Raw genomic sequence first — 13,266 nt, forward strand, 5'->3', positions numbered from 1 at the left:
ATGAAAAATATCACCTTGCAATATTTGCAATAAAAAATATAAAAATTGTACAGAACACTATTTGTAAATCAGAAAATGCTCTCTTTTTTTTTTAACATTTATTCATTTTTGAGAGAGAGAGAGAGAGAGAGACATGGAGAGAGACACAGAACAAGTGGGGGAGGGGCAGAGAGAGAGGGAGACACAGAATCTGAAGTAGGCTCCAGGCTCTGAGCTGCTAGCGCAGAGCCCAACACAGGGCTTGAACTCATGAACTGGGAGATCATGACCTGAGCCAAAGTCAGATGCTTACCTGACTGAGCCACACAGGTGCCCCTGAAAATGCTCTCCTTTTGATGAAACATAGAGACTCCTCCCATGGAGGAGACAATGCCTTAAGTGTGTTTGCCCTCTGCCTTGACCCACAAGGACCCACTTGTAACCAATTTATTTCAATAAAGATGCTGTGGCTTATGCTGGAATCTGTATTGCTGGCTGTCTCCTTTTCTGATTTTTCCTGATCCGCACAGCTTTGCATTTTGACTTAAGAGAGTATAAAGTAATGTAAAGTAACTCATACTCATGCAGAAAAATAAGTGTTGATGGATTCTGATGAGACCATCATCTTCGCTCTCAGCTATGTCTCTTAAACATCCATGGTTTGGTTATTGTTGTTGTATTTTATTTGGGAAGACATTTTTAAATCTTCATAGTTTTGTGGTGTTATTCCCAATAAAATGTTGCTGTGGTTATTTTCAGTTTGAAGTTTGTATGGCTCAGCTAAAATGTCTAGCTATCAATGTCACCAATACTCTAGAAAATCTATGTTAGTGCCCTAGCATGGTGGTGGGATCTCACTCAAGTATTACTGGATTCATGGCATACGAAGTGAGGCATTAAGCTAATTTAGGAATGCTAGCAGACCATATGTTTTTTGGATGAGATGCATAGCACTTTATTCCTCCTTTTGCTGACTTACAAGCTGTAATATTGATTATATCATAACCGTCATTAACATCAGCACCACACTATACATTTAGACACTGCTCTTGAAATAGAAATGGGGACCACAAATGCTTAAATGAAAATTAATAAACACATATAATACCTTAGTGGTAGGATAGGAACAGAAGGGTCAAGTTTAGAGTACAACCATTTTAAGAAAAAGAAAAAAAGAATTAGAATAATTTCAGATTTAGATGAAATCAATACAAATTTCCACTTTTGGTTTTAATACTTCGGCTTAATACTCATTTGATTTTGACTGTATAAAAGGAAAACAAATTTAACAACAAAGGATTGGGTTTTCTAGAAAAAAATATTTTTTCAAAAATAATTTTGAAATGGCTAGGTTATTATTGTTTCCCTTTTTTGTGCTTTGCCAAATTTGTGAATTTCTCTCCCTGTGAACTAGACACCTTATAGACTTATCATAGCCTTTTGATTTCTGACACTTCATATTTTTTAATTCAGAGGTAATTCATCTTCTTTCCCCTGGCTCTGGGGTCTCTGAGATACTGTGCTAAAAGAACATTAGGTTAGGGATAAGAAGCATTGTTTTTTTGGTTGTTTGTTTTCTTTTGTTTTTAACAAGTCCTTTGCACTGACAATACCTGAATTTTGTTCCTTTTCAATTCCAGTCATTATATTTAAAGCAATAGAATTCTCAGATTTCTGTGAAACAAATTCACAAAAATAAATATACATTTATAGGAAATGTTCTTTGATGTAAGCTTCCAAAAAAACCTGTGTAGTTTTGTTTCATTTTCACTGTCCCTTTGAGTTGTTTCTTATCAGATAATTCCAATTCCAAAACTCTCACTAGCTCCACAGAGCACCATAGTTTGTGGTTACTATGTCATTTGTGCTTTGAACTAGAATTTTTTAACTGAATTTGGAAATGAATTCTTTTTCCCACAGAAACTTCAAGGGGCAAGAAGTCTGTGTCTTATTTATACATTTAGACTCAAATTTCATGAAATATCATAGTGTTGATTTTTGAAGTTGTATAATAAAATTTGTTTGCATGCATATTGGGAGAAATGCCTCCAATATGTAAAGTGGTTCCTACTCCTATAACTCATCTTCATTTAAATACATAGTTACTAAATTACTGCCCGAGTTTTCTAGCATCCCATTTGGACTTAGTATCTTTATTTAGGACTAACCCTTTTACTTTTGTATTATATCTCCTTTGTTTTGCTAGTTTACACTTGGTAGTTCTTATCTCCTCTGATTTCTTTTAGATCTGAATTGCATTTTCTGTTTTTATTCTCCAGTTCATTGCCATATATCCCTGACTCTTCTTATACTATAATGTAAACAAGTTAAGTTCCTTGTATAGAAGATTACAAATGTAGGCATGAGAGACAGTGGATAATCATGTAATAATAATAATAATAATAATAATAAATAGAAGGAGGAGAAGAGGAAGGTACTATGTGCTTTATGCTCTGATAAATATATTAGAGATATTGTCTAATATATCTATTATTGTCTAATATATTTATCAAATCTAATATTGTCTAATATATTTATCAATATTAGATATATTTATCAATATTAGAGATATTGTCTAATATATCTATTATTGTCTAATATATTTATCAAATCTAATATTGTCTAATATATTTATCAAATTCGCCTATGATGTTATTCTTTTTGCCACTTTATAAACCAAGAAACTGAGACATATAGGGCACCTGGGTGCCTCAGTTGGTTAAGCGTCCGACTCTTCAGCTCAGGTCATGAGCTCACGGTTCATGGGATCAAGCCCTGTGTTGGCTCTGCAAGGAGCCTGATAGCAAGGAGCCTGCATGGGATTCTCTGTCCCTCTCTCTCTGCCCCTCCCCCACTCGCATTCTTTCTCTCTCTCTCTCTCAAAATAAATAAACTTAAGAAAAAAGGAGAGTGAGATATAAAAACTAGTTAAGTGATTTGCGCAAAGTTACAGTGCTCATAAATGGGAAAGCCAAGATATGGAGCCACACATTGCTGATTGCAAAGCCTGTGCTTTTAGTGATACACTGCTTGTCTCCTTTGAGAGAGAAGAAAACTGAGAACTTGTTAAAACATATCACACATCATGTGACTTAGGTGATGGAGGAACAAAGCAAGGACTCAGGTCCAGGACCGCTCGTTCATGGTTTCTTCCGCTTCAATTTCACCACGGTGCCTTGTGAAACAGTAAATGAAGACATAACGAGTGTTAACATGCCATGGAAAAGTCAGACATATTAGCCTTGATGGCAAAAAATGGGAACCAGCCTGGTTAAGGAGAAGACTGAGGGAAACCTATGGAATCTAGTCTTACCCCGGCAGCCTGGCATTATCAGGCCCAGATCTGATTTACTGTCCAAGCACCTGACAATCATTTGCTTTGCCAACCTTATCTGAATGTCTTAGGACCACGCAAGCAGAAATTTGGAACATCATAATCCTGTGTCATGATTTAATAAAAGAATGGAGAGATTAGATCTCTCTCTGGGAATGGTACTAGCAGTCAGGAAGAATTACGTTACTCTTAAAGTATTCAAACAACCACAAAAGCAGAAAAAAAAGGATGGGAGGGGAGGGTAAAACTTCTTTTTTTAGGAAATCCTTCTCAGAAGAATTGAGACACATGGATGTGTTCTGACCTTGTCTTTGTTGCATATGAACTTCGTTGTGTATCTCCTCACAATTTAGGTTTGATTCAGGGCTTATTCACTCAGCAAGCATTTATTAAGAATTTTTCACATGCTAAGTACAGTGATAGTTTTTTAGAAAAACATTTAAATGTCATCAGTTAATATTTTGCAGTTGATGTCACTAATAACACGATTAATGAAAAATCTCCTTATTTATTGAGCCTCTACTCATGTGCAAAGAACACATTGAGGTGCTCTTCATGCATGATCTTTAACCCACACAGAATTATCATCCCTGTGCTGTAGCAACTCATCTACGATCCTGCAGCTGCTGACTGTACGAGTAGGATTAGAATCCAGTTTGGTCTGACTCCAGCACTTGTGCTGTTTTATTTTCCTGCCTCTTAGGAAGCTAATGATCTAATAGAATCTTTGCTTCCTCCTCCATTTATATGCTATCCTTGGGAGAGTTTCAGGGACCTCAATTCTTTTTTCTTAATGCCTTATCTTAAAATTCAGTTTCATATGCCAGTGACATGGGAGGGGTTCAGTAATAATTTGTTGGAATTTTGATTCATGATGATGACTTCCTCATATGCATTTGGATGCTAAGCTTAAACCTAGTACCATTTGTTTATGAATGGGACCCACCTAAATTAGTGACTATAGTGCAGTCTAAACATTAGACTATATCTGACATGAGTCCCTTTCCGAGTTACAGTGAGGGATAGATTGTAATTTGCTTGAAAAGCTGAAACCCTTTAGAATTTACAATTTCAGGGTAGGCCACTTTACCTTGTCACAGAATCTTTCAAGAGAGCACTTAATGAATGCTCTCTTATTTCTTCTGTAGTCTTTCGCATGTAACCCTTCCAAGGTAAGCAAACATTTATAGAATTTTATCAGAATGGATGTGCAAAATCTTCTTGAATTTTTTCATAAAAAGAAATCTTGTTTTCATTTATTACTTCTGCCACATTTATGGTAGTGCTGTCATGTAACATAAATTTAACGTAAGACTCCCATGATCCTAATAGACATATGGCATTATGTTTTATGATACACAGATGTGCGGGAGAGGCTATGAAAGAAATAAACAATAGATATCTACTGTCGGTTTTTAAATGTTCCCTATTTTATGTAATCTTTATATGTGTACATACTTCCGCATATATAAATCTATCATAAATTGTGTGGATGGGCATGTGTTTATGCATCTATATTATTTCAGGATTATTTTGCTTTCTCACCAACCATGAATACTTGCTTTCCATTGTTGTCAAATGTATGTGCTTAGAGGAAGTAAGGTCCACATTATGAAGCCCTTAGATTTTTATTTGTTGGTGTTTGCTTATATTTAACAATTTAACCTCCTTAGACACACACATACACAAGATATACAGTTCAACTTTGTTTCTAAAAGTAAGAGAACAATAAGAAAAAACCCCACATATTTTTAACTTAATCTCCCAAAGGCATGTTTTTAACTTGAGAGCTGGAAGTAATGATAAGGAAAAGCTCCTTGGGCGATGACATACAGTTTTCTGCACAAGCATACTCAGCGATAAAAAGATGAAATTGTCACAAACAACTCACAGGTTGGGAGCATAGACATGTTCTTTAGCCCACGGGGCAGTAGATCAGAATAAGTTTGTTCTTGGAATGCATGAATACATCTGAACCCCCTCAGTACTTGAGATTAACCTTGCCATAGATTGACAAAAGAGTTTTAAAGGATAAACTTTTTTCATTTAAAATGGAACTAAACTTTCTTAGAATTTTAATTTCCTATCGCTATTCTTTTCCTGCATGCAAATAATGGTTATGCAAGTCTTTTTAATTTAAGCACCAGATTATAGTCTTTAAAATTATATGTATGATGAATACCTCTTTAATGACATCTTTTCTTATCAGCACTTGTTTGAACTTCAGGAGAATTTAAAAAATTACAAGCAAACATTTTAATAGCCATGTGTATCTTAAATATATTTCATTCTTTCTTAAAAGTCTTCCAGTTAGCTTTCTTGGGTACCAGAAAGTAAGATTATAGCAGAAAGGTCTGATGGTTCCACAACACTAATTCTTATGTATGTCTGAAACACTTTTTATATGAAATGAGGGTGACGTTAGAGGGATTAATGGCAGAATTTAGACTTCAGGTAAGTATCTATTTCTCAGGTAAAGACTTTGATGGGCAACTGGAAAAAAAACCCCTCTTTGAGAGGGAATAGCCTATCTGTGATTAATTATAAAACAGAATAGTAGCATACTTTATTAAATGCACCAATGTAAAAGTTAGAGGGATGAAGATGGCATGGAAAAACCTACTTAATCGATGCTTTTGCATAGAATTAACTAAAAATGCACATTATAAACCCTGAGAGCAATAAGAACACTGCCCTTTTCTCTTAGGGAGTGAAAAAGCAGAAAAACATGCAAGTCAGTAGCACATGCCTACTCATTATTGATCCAGACACATGTAGAAGGGGAGAGCCTTGCATCTGGTGGTGGGGGGGTTCCTTCACATTTTTCAGCATTATCCAAGTGGAGGTAACAGGAAAGCCTTCTGATTCTGACAGACTCTAACCTCATAAACATGTAGGAAGGAGCAGCTAACACTGTTTGAGCTTTATGATGGATTCAGGATGTCACATGTCTTATCTCATTCAATCTTCTAATAACCTTGCCTGAAAGGTGATATATTCCTGCTTTACTAAGAAACAAACCGAACAACAGCAGTTCAACGTCTCTTAGGTCACACGGCTGGGACACGTTGGAAAATGGAGATTGAGAAAGAAGTGTCCTTGCTCTCAAGGATTTTCTAGAGAATATATATTTTGTTTAGAATCTTAAAATTAAATAATTTTAGAGAACAGAAAACATTGGGACACTTCAACTTCTTTTTGGACCCTTTTAGTGAAAGGCAGTGCCAACTCAAGAGGCCATTTGTCTTTCCCATTTTCAGACAGGTGAAAGTCAGAAAAGTATTCCTTTCTTATCTCAAATTTGCTGTCCTTGCCACGGCCCTCGCTCTCCTTCATGGAATTAAGGAGGACAAGCCTCGTGTCTTTATGATCACATTTGAAAGCAGCTCTTTCATCCAACCTTAAATCTTCTCTCGTTTTTTTCTCAGGAAGGAATGTGATATAGTAGAAAGAACAGCCAGGTTTAATGCCAGGCTTGGGTTCAAGTTCCAGCTTTGCCTCCAGCTTTTGCCTCACCTGTATTGTCTGCTCTCTTTAATGCCCGTTAGTAGAAGTAGTAATGACCTCCCTCCCAGGGTAATTCCGGGCAATCAATAAATGCAGTAAAGTTCTTTGCACTGCTTTGCATTAGAGAAAAGCATTCTGTCAATACTGTTTTCCTTGCTTCTTGCATTAAACTTACTAATTCCCTCAACCATAATTTAATGTTTGATTTGTTTGCTTACTTAGTTTGTTGAAGTTCTTTCTTAAATGTGACATCCACAATTCTCAAAACTGGTCAGCGGCAGAGAGGTCAGTTTAACCTTTGACCTGAACATGTCATTTCTATTATCTGAGAAATAGATACTTACCTGAAGTCTAAATTCTGCCATTAATCCCTCTAACATCAGATATAGCTTCTTATCAGGTGGCAGATACCAGCAAGAGGCATATGGAGAGCAGTTTGTTTGGTTGAAACAGAAACAGAGGTGGGCAAAACATTTAAAAAGAATTTTTTTTTTTACTTAAAACTTTAGCTGGGGCACCTGGGTGGCTCAGTAAGTTAAGCGTCCAACTTCGGCTCAGGTCACAATCTCGCAGTCTGTGAGTTCGAGCCCTGCATCGGGCTCTATGCTGACAGCTCAGAGCCTGGTGACTATTTCAGATTCTGTGTCTCCCTGTCTCTCTGCCCCTCCCCCGCTTGTACTCTGCCTGTCTCTCTCTCTTTCTCTCTATCTCTCTCTCTCTCTCAAAAATAAACATTAAAAAAATAAAAATTTAGCAATATAGCTTTGAAATCAGGACAGAAATTCATGAATATAACACAGTGTATCAGTTGCTATTAGAGTGTACTGATTGCATTTTATTGCTGAATATATCATAAACTGTCCACAGAAGTAAATTCAAGTGACATTTCTCAGGACCGGACTGTGAGAATAAAGGGAGACATCAAACCCAGAAGTAGGTGAATTTGCTTCTCCAACTGATTACATGTCGATGTCCTTTAGGGACACAATTGCCTGAAATTATCAAAAGGCTCTAACATGAGCCACTTGCTAATTGCTGTTAACATTATATCAATTTAATTTAAAATCAGAATATGAAACGTATACAGATATCATGGGATTCGGATAGTGGAGAGGTAGAGAGAATACATGCTTTAGAGTCATATCTGAACACATACATACATACCCAAGTCTGGCTCTTGTATTGCTTAGCAGCATGGTGGAGTACTCTGAACTCAGTTTTCTTATCTGTGGAATGGGGACAATAGTAGTTCCCATCTCACAGAGTTGTTGTGAGGCTCGCAAGAATTATTTGATAGGAGATGTGTCCAACAGTGCCTGACACATAGAAAGTGCTCAACAAACATTCCCTATAATTTTTATTTATCTTTGTATTGATTAGCTTGTCTAGCCTCAGGTTTGGTTTTGTTTTGTTTTTGCAGATGAGGATTAGACATATTGGACACAGCCTATCTGAAACAGTATCTGGTGCAAAGCAGGTGCAAATCAATGCTTATCACCTATTATTAAAATTATCATTATTATTATTTTGCATTACATTCAACTAGACAGTCTTTCATTTATAATTTAAATGGCTCTGCAGTCATATATTCTGCATTTTTCTTTATGTTCCTAATCTATTTTCATGAGGCTGTAGGTATGACCATGGAAACCAATTAGCACTTTCTTAGCTTGCATTATTCAAAAGATGTCATATTCATCAGATTGCAAATTAGAGTTTTCAGTCACTGAAGGGACAGCACATACTTAGAGCACACTTTAATAGCTTCTCAGTTTGTATAGAAAAGCCTGAAACTGTTCCTCTTTTAAAATGCAAATCACATTAAGTTAATATCTGTACACAAAGACCTACCTGCTTAAGAAGTTTGAGAGCTAATTTAGCTTTGAAGATAATTTGCAGGAATGATTAGGCCTGCAAGGAATTATATTTGACCTGAAAATTTCATATTGGATTTGCCCATATTTACCAAAGTCACTTTCGTCATTATCTCCCCGTGTTTCTGTTGCTCTAGGCACATTTATATCAGCTTTTTCTAAACAGTGTTTTTTTGTTTGTTTGTTTTGGTTTTGGGTTTTTTTGAACACAGTATCCCTTCAGTTAATCATATATGTTCTTAGAATAAAGGAGTTTTATATCAAGTAAATTTAAAAATGCTGTGCTAAAAGACTGAAGAGGGTTACTTTACTGTAGGACTTCTCAGTGCCTTCATTAGTCCTCAAGGCCCTTTGGGAAGACAGATGTTGCCTACAGCTTTCCCACACTAATTTGAATGCAAGAGTTTTTTTCATGGAACACCTATTCACAGCTTATCAGATGTTGTGCTCCAAGAAACACAGCTGCATAATTTAGAAAATGCTGATTGGGAACAAGAACAGCCAAGTATTTTTCAGAGAAATACATGAGTGACTGTCTTGGGGAGACTGGGTGGCTCAGTTATTAAGCCTCTGACTTCGGCTTAGGTCCTGATCTCACAATTCATGAGTTCAAGCCCCACATTGAGCTCTGCAGCTGGAGCCTGCTTGGGCTTCTCTTTCTCTCCCTCTCTCTCTGCCCTGTCTGGGCGCTGTCGCTTTCTCTCTCTCTCTCTCTCTCTCAAAATAAATAAATAAACTTTAAAAATACATGAGTGATTGTCTATATGTATGGTCCACTTTTCCCCCCCAACCATAGGCCTGTTTTCTAACACATACATCTGTAGGCAGGCATGTGGTCTTCATGCAAATGAATACTCAGTCTTACATGCATACTTTCCACCCATGCATGTTATGCTCCTATGTAACATGCAGTTACCCACCCCTATTTCTCCCATCCCTCACCCCCTGTCCATACGCATTGCCAACCCTGTGGCATTTTATATTCACACCATGACTGGTGTAGACACCAGTTTGTGAAATTTGTATAGAAATGTAGGAAATGAGTGACAAAATACATACTGTATCCTTTATGTGCATTGACTGATTCATTTTCAGCTTACATAAGCGGACATACATTTATTTTTGCAGATTATAACTACCGCGAACTGAATTTTGCTGTTCCCCTGAAAGCTGTGCTTTTTGGTGCTTTTCATATCTTTGTTAAACTAAGAACCATCAGACACTCTTAATGTAGCAGAAGCTAGAAATCTGAGCATCTTTTTCAATTCATCCTTTCTCAAATTCTTATCTGATTATGCTCTTTTCCTCCTAAACAATAGAGACAGTATATTCCTTCCCGCCCCCCTCCACATAAGCATGTATATGAACATATGTGTGCAACAACCTCAGCCAAGGTACACAAGATTGTAAGTCTGCTTCTTCAGCCTCATCTGCAACCACACACATTACCCTTGACACTGATACCTCTTCCTTCATCATTTACAGGGGCTTGTGCACACTTTCCACTTTGTAAAGGTGGAGTCCAGTCCTACACTGATAACCAGTTATTTTCCCTCCACTTTTGGGCATCTTTTACCCAAGGAACAAGTCTTACCCATCCAGAACACCCTGGTATTCTTCAAATTTACACCCTCTGGGAACTTAGATACAGCAGTCTCCAGAAATGTTAGTGAAAAGTTCTGGTCACCACCCCAACTCAGGCTTCTCGATTTCCTATGACCAGATGACCATCAGGCTTTTGAGTGGTGCCTGAAGAAGCAGGCCAGAACACATCACCCTGCCAACTAACAGAGGATTAATGATCACTGGGTGGTCACCATTGTTAGTTTTGTTTCCAGTGAGGTTTGACTTTGCTGTTCTATTTATACATTGTCTGTTCCACTTAATATATATATGAGTGAGCTGTGTTGGAGGTACCATCCTTGAAGGAACATAGAAAGTTACCTGCCTCTTGACAATGTATCCCCCACTTACAGTATGTTCTAGTTGAGGATTATTTACCCTAATCTATTAAGTGAAATTAATTGATGTCTATAATTCTGTGGCATAGCATGGCTATCTTATAGTACAAGTGCATTTGAAAGAGATTGTTTGCAATAATATTTCAGTAAGGTACAGAATTGTCAAGAAATTAAGACAAATACTATTTTATTAATAGAAGCTAGGGAAACTAGAAAATACACAAAAATATAAAAGGTTTTAAGAATGCAAAGAGAAGGATGAGATCAAAGGTAAAAAGAGAAGATGTAGAATAAGAAAGAAGAAAGAATAGTCAAGCTTATTTTGTGGTACTTAATTAGATATAGTACCAATATATGCAAATTACTTTCCATGAATGCACGCTGTTTTGTAGGCTGTGCTACAATGGGGGATAGTTACTTCTAGTAATGGGCCCAACCTGTTTTCATGGATGATCTGTTGGGTTCCTCGGTCAATGCACTTAAGCTCATTAGAATAAGAAATACCTAATAGAAATACCCAAATACCTAATAGATAAATTAAGTAATTAAGGAGTCTTCTTTCTAACACTGTGTAGCACTGATGAATTTGTTACCCTATGGGGTAGTTTTACTATCTTGCATATAAAGTATGTTTTTTTAAAAATTAACTGAAATTACTGAATGAGGGTTTAATTGAACCTGATCTCAGTGGTACTGGGCATATATTACATTATTACAAGCAAATGAAATGTCCAAATTCACTTGTAGATGCATGCTGAATATTACTTCTTTCTTATGTTCAAATATGTAAGTTAGAAAGGAAATAAGCACATTCCTTTAAAACTTAGTACAAAAATTGATTGTTAAAAACAAACTTGAGGTGCCATAATAAATTTAGTCTAATCCTCAACCATCCATTGAAGAGCAGAGCAGATAACCTGAACTTTATTTTATATTTTATTTTATTTCATTTTATTTTATTTTATTTTATTTTCATTTTATTTTTATCTTTCTCAACATAGATGCAGTCTCCCTATTTCAAAGCAGGTTTGAAAGTTTCAATCCGAAACTTAAAAATGTTGTATAGTGGGGGTTATTTTTTTCTTATCTAGAATCGAACTGAAGATTTTCCAAGGACTCACACAGTAAGTAGGAGAGATAGTCTCTATAGGTCCTTGGGTTTGCTTGTTTGTTGGGCAGACTGCCAACTAACACTAAATTTCCTGACTATTGAGACATACCTCTAGTACCACTAAAAATGAATTGCTTCTATGACCAATTCTATTATTGCTTCTATGATATATCCTTTAAAGTACTTTGAGGCTGTTAGGCCTGTGAGTGTAACATTGGAAGAAGTTAGAGTACTGTTACTTTCACCAGGAGTGTTAATTACTTTGCTTAAATTTCCCCATTAGTAAATTGCATTTAGTAATGATCATACCATTGAATGAAATTAAATAATGTGTTCATAAGCTGGATTTTAAGTAAAGGATCCTTTTATATTTTAGTAGAAAAAAAATTTCTATCTACTCTTTCTTTCATGCATCCCTTCCTTCCTTAAACCTCCACTAGCCCTTGAAACAAGTACTATTCAATTGATCTTCTTTCCTGTCAAATTTATTTGAAGAATATATTGAGATAATAAAGGATATTTTGGAGGAAACAGTAAAAACACATATAACTGGTTTCATAGTATTTATCATAAAATTTATTGTTTTCTCAGAGATTTTTTTTTAATTCTTTGAGTTCAAAAATTATTGTCATGGACATGATATGGCAACAAAATTTTGTGTTTCAGGACTAAAATGAGTAAAAGATGGGAATACATATTTTTGGAGAGTGTTTTTCCTTTTTCACACCCTACAGGTCCATTCCTTAATGAAAGCTTTGTGAAACTTCCATCTCATGTCTTCTCTACAGAGAAATGGAGTCAGAAAGGAGGACTGATGAATTTCTAAGAGATATGGAGTGTTTTCTTCTGGAGCTGATTGTAAGACTAGAATCATGGACAACTCTGAAGCTAGAGAGGCAAAGAATGGATAACAAGCAACATTTTATAACAGCACATGAATACTCATTCTGGGAAAAAGTTCCCCTTTCTATTTTTGAGTCATGTATATTAATAATCAGCACATAAAGCTGAGTCACAAGGGTCCAATGTAGACTATAGGATGGTTGGGTAAATTATCTCTTATGTTAGCTGGGACTGGAGCCCAAGACACATCATTCCAAAGATGGTGGTCCGTTCTGCCATTAACCTTAGGAAGGAAGTGTGTGTGCACTCTTCAGTTTTATTGGGTACAAAAAGAAGACTTTGAATTCAATGATTAGATGAACTCCAAGGTTCTTTAGTGCTAAAAGGCTGAGGATTGTCTCCATCTATGACCTTCTTAGAGAGGGATAGGGTGAGGGTTGCAGGCAGAGAGAGGTAAGGGAGTAATTTTTTGCATTACCTGGAGGACCTAATTAGTGAAGTATACAAGGAAAGGGTATTGATTTTTATTGGATAACTTCTGTTTTCCTGAAAGACAGCCTTTCCAGAATCAGGTTTAGAGAAGCCTTTACAAATGGAGGTACTTCTTAGAGTTCTGAGGACACCTCACAATCTTCATCTGTAATTGGGAATGGAGTG

The 13,266-nt window shown here is 36.3% G+C and overlaps 1 protein-coding gene across 9 annotated transcripts in view; it reads left to right on the top strand.

The window, feature by feature from the left end:
* INPP4B (inositol polyphosphate-4-phosphatase type II B) overlaps positions 1-13,266 on the top strand; it is a 753,803-nt gene that overhangs the window by 504,938 nt on the left and 235,599 nt on the right. The gene's annotated exons all lie outside the window — the stretch shown is intronic.

This window comes from Panthera tigris, chromosome B1 (assembly GCF_018350195.1).
Source record: "Panthera tigris isolate Pti1 chromosome B1, P.tigris_Pti1_mat1.1, whole genome shotgun sequence".
NCBI lineage: Eukaryota > Metazoa > Chordata > Mammalia > Carnivora > Felidae > Panthera > Panthera tigris.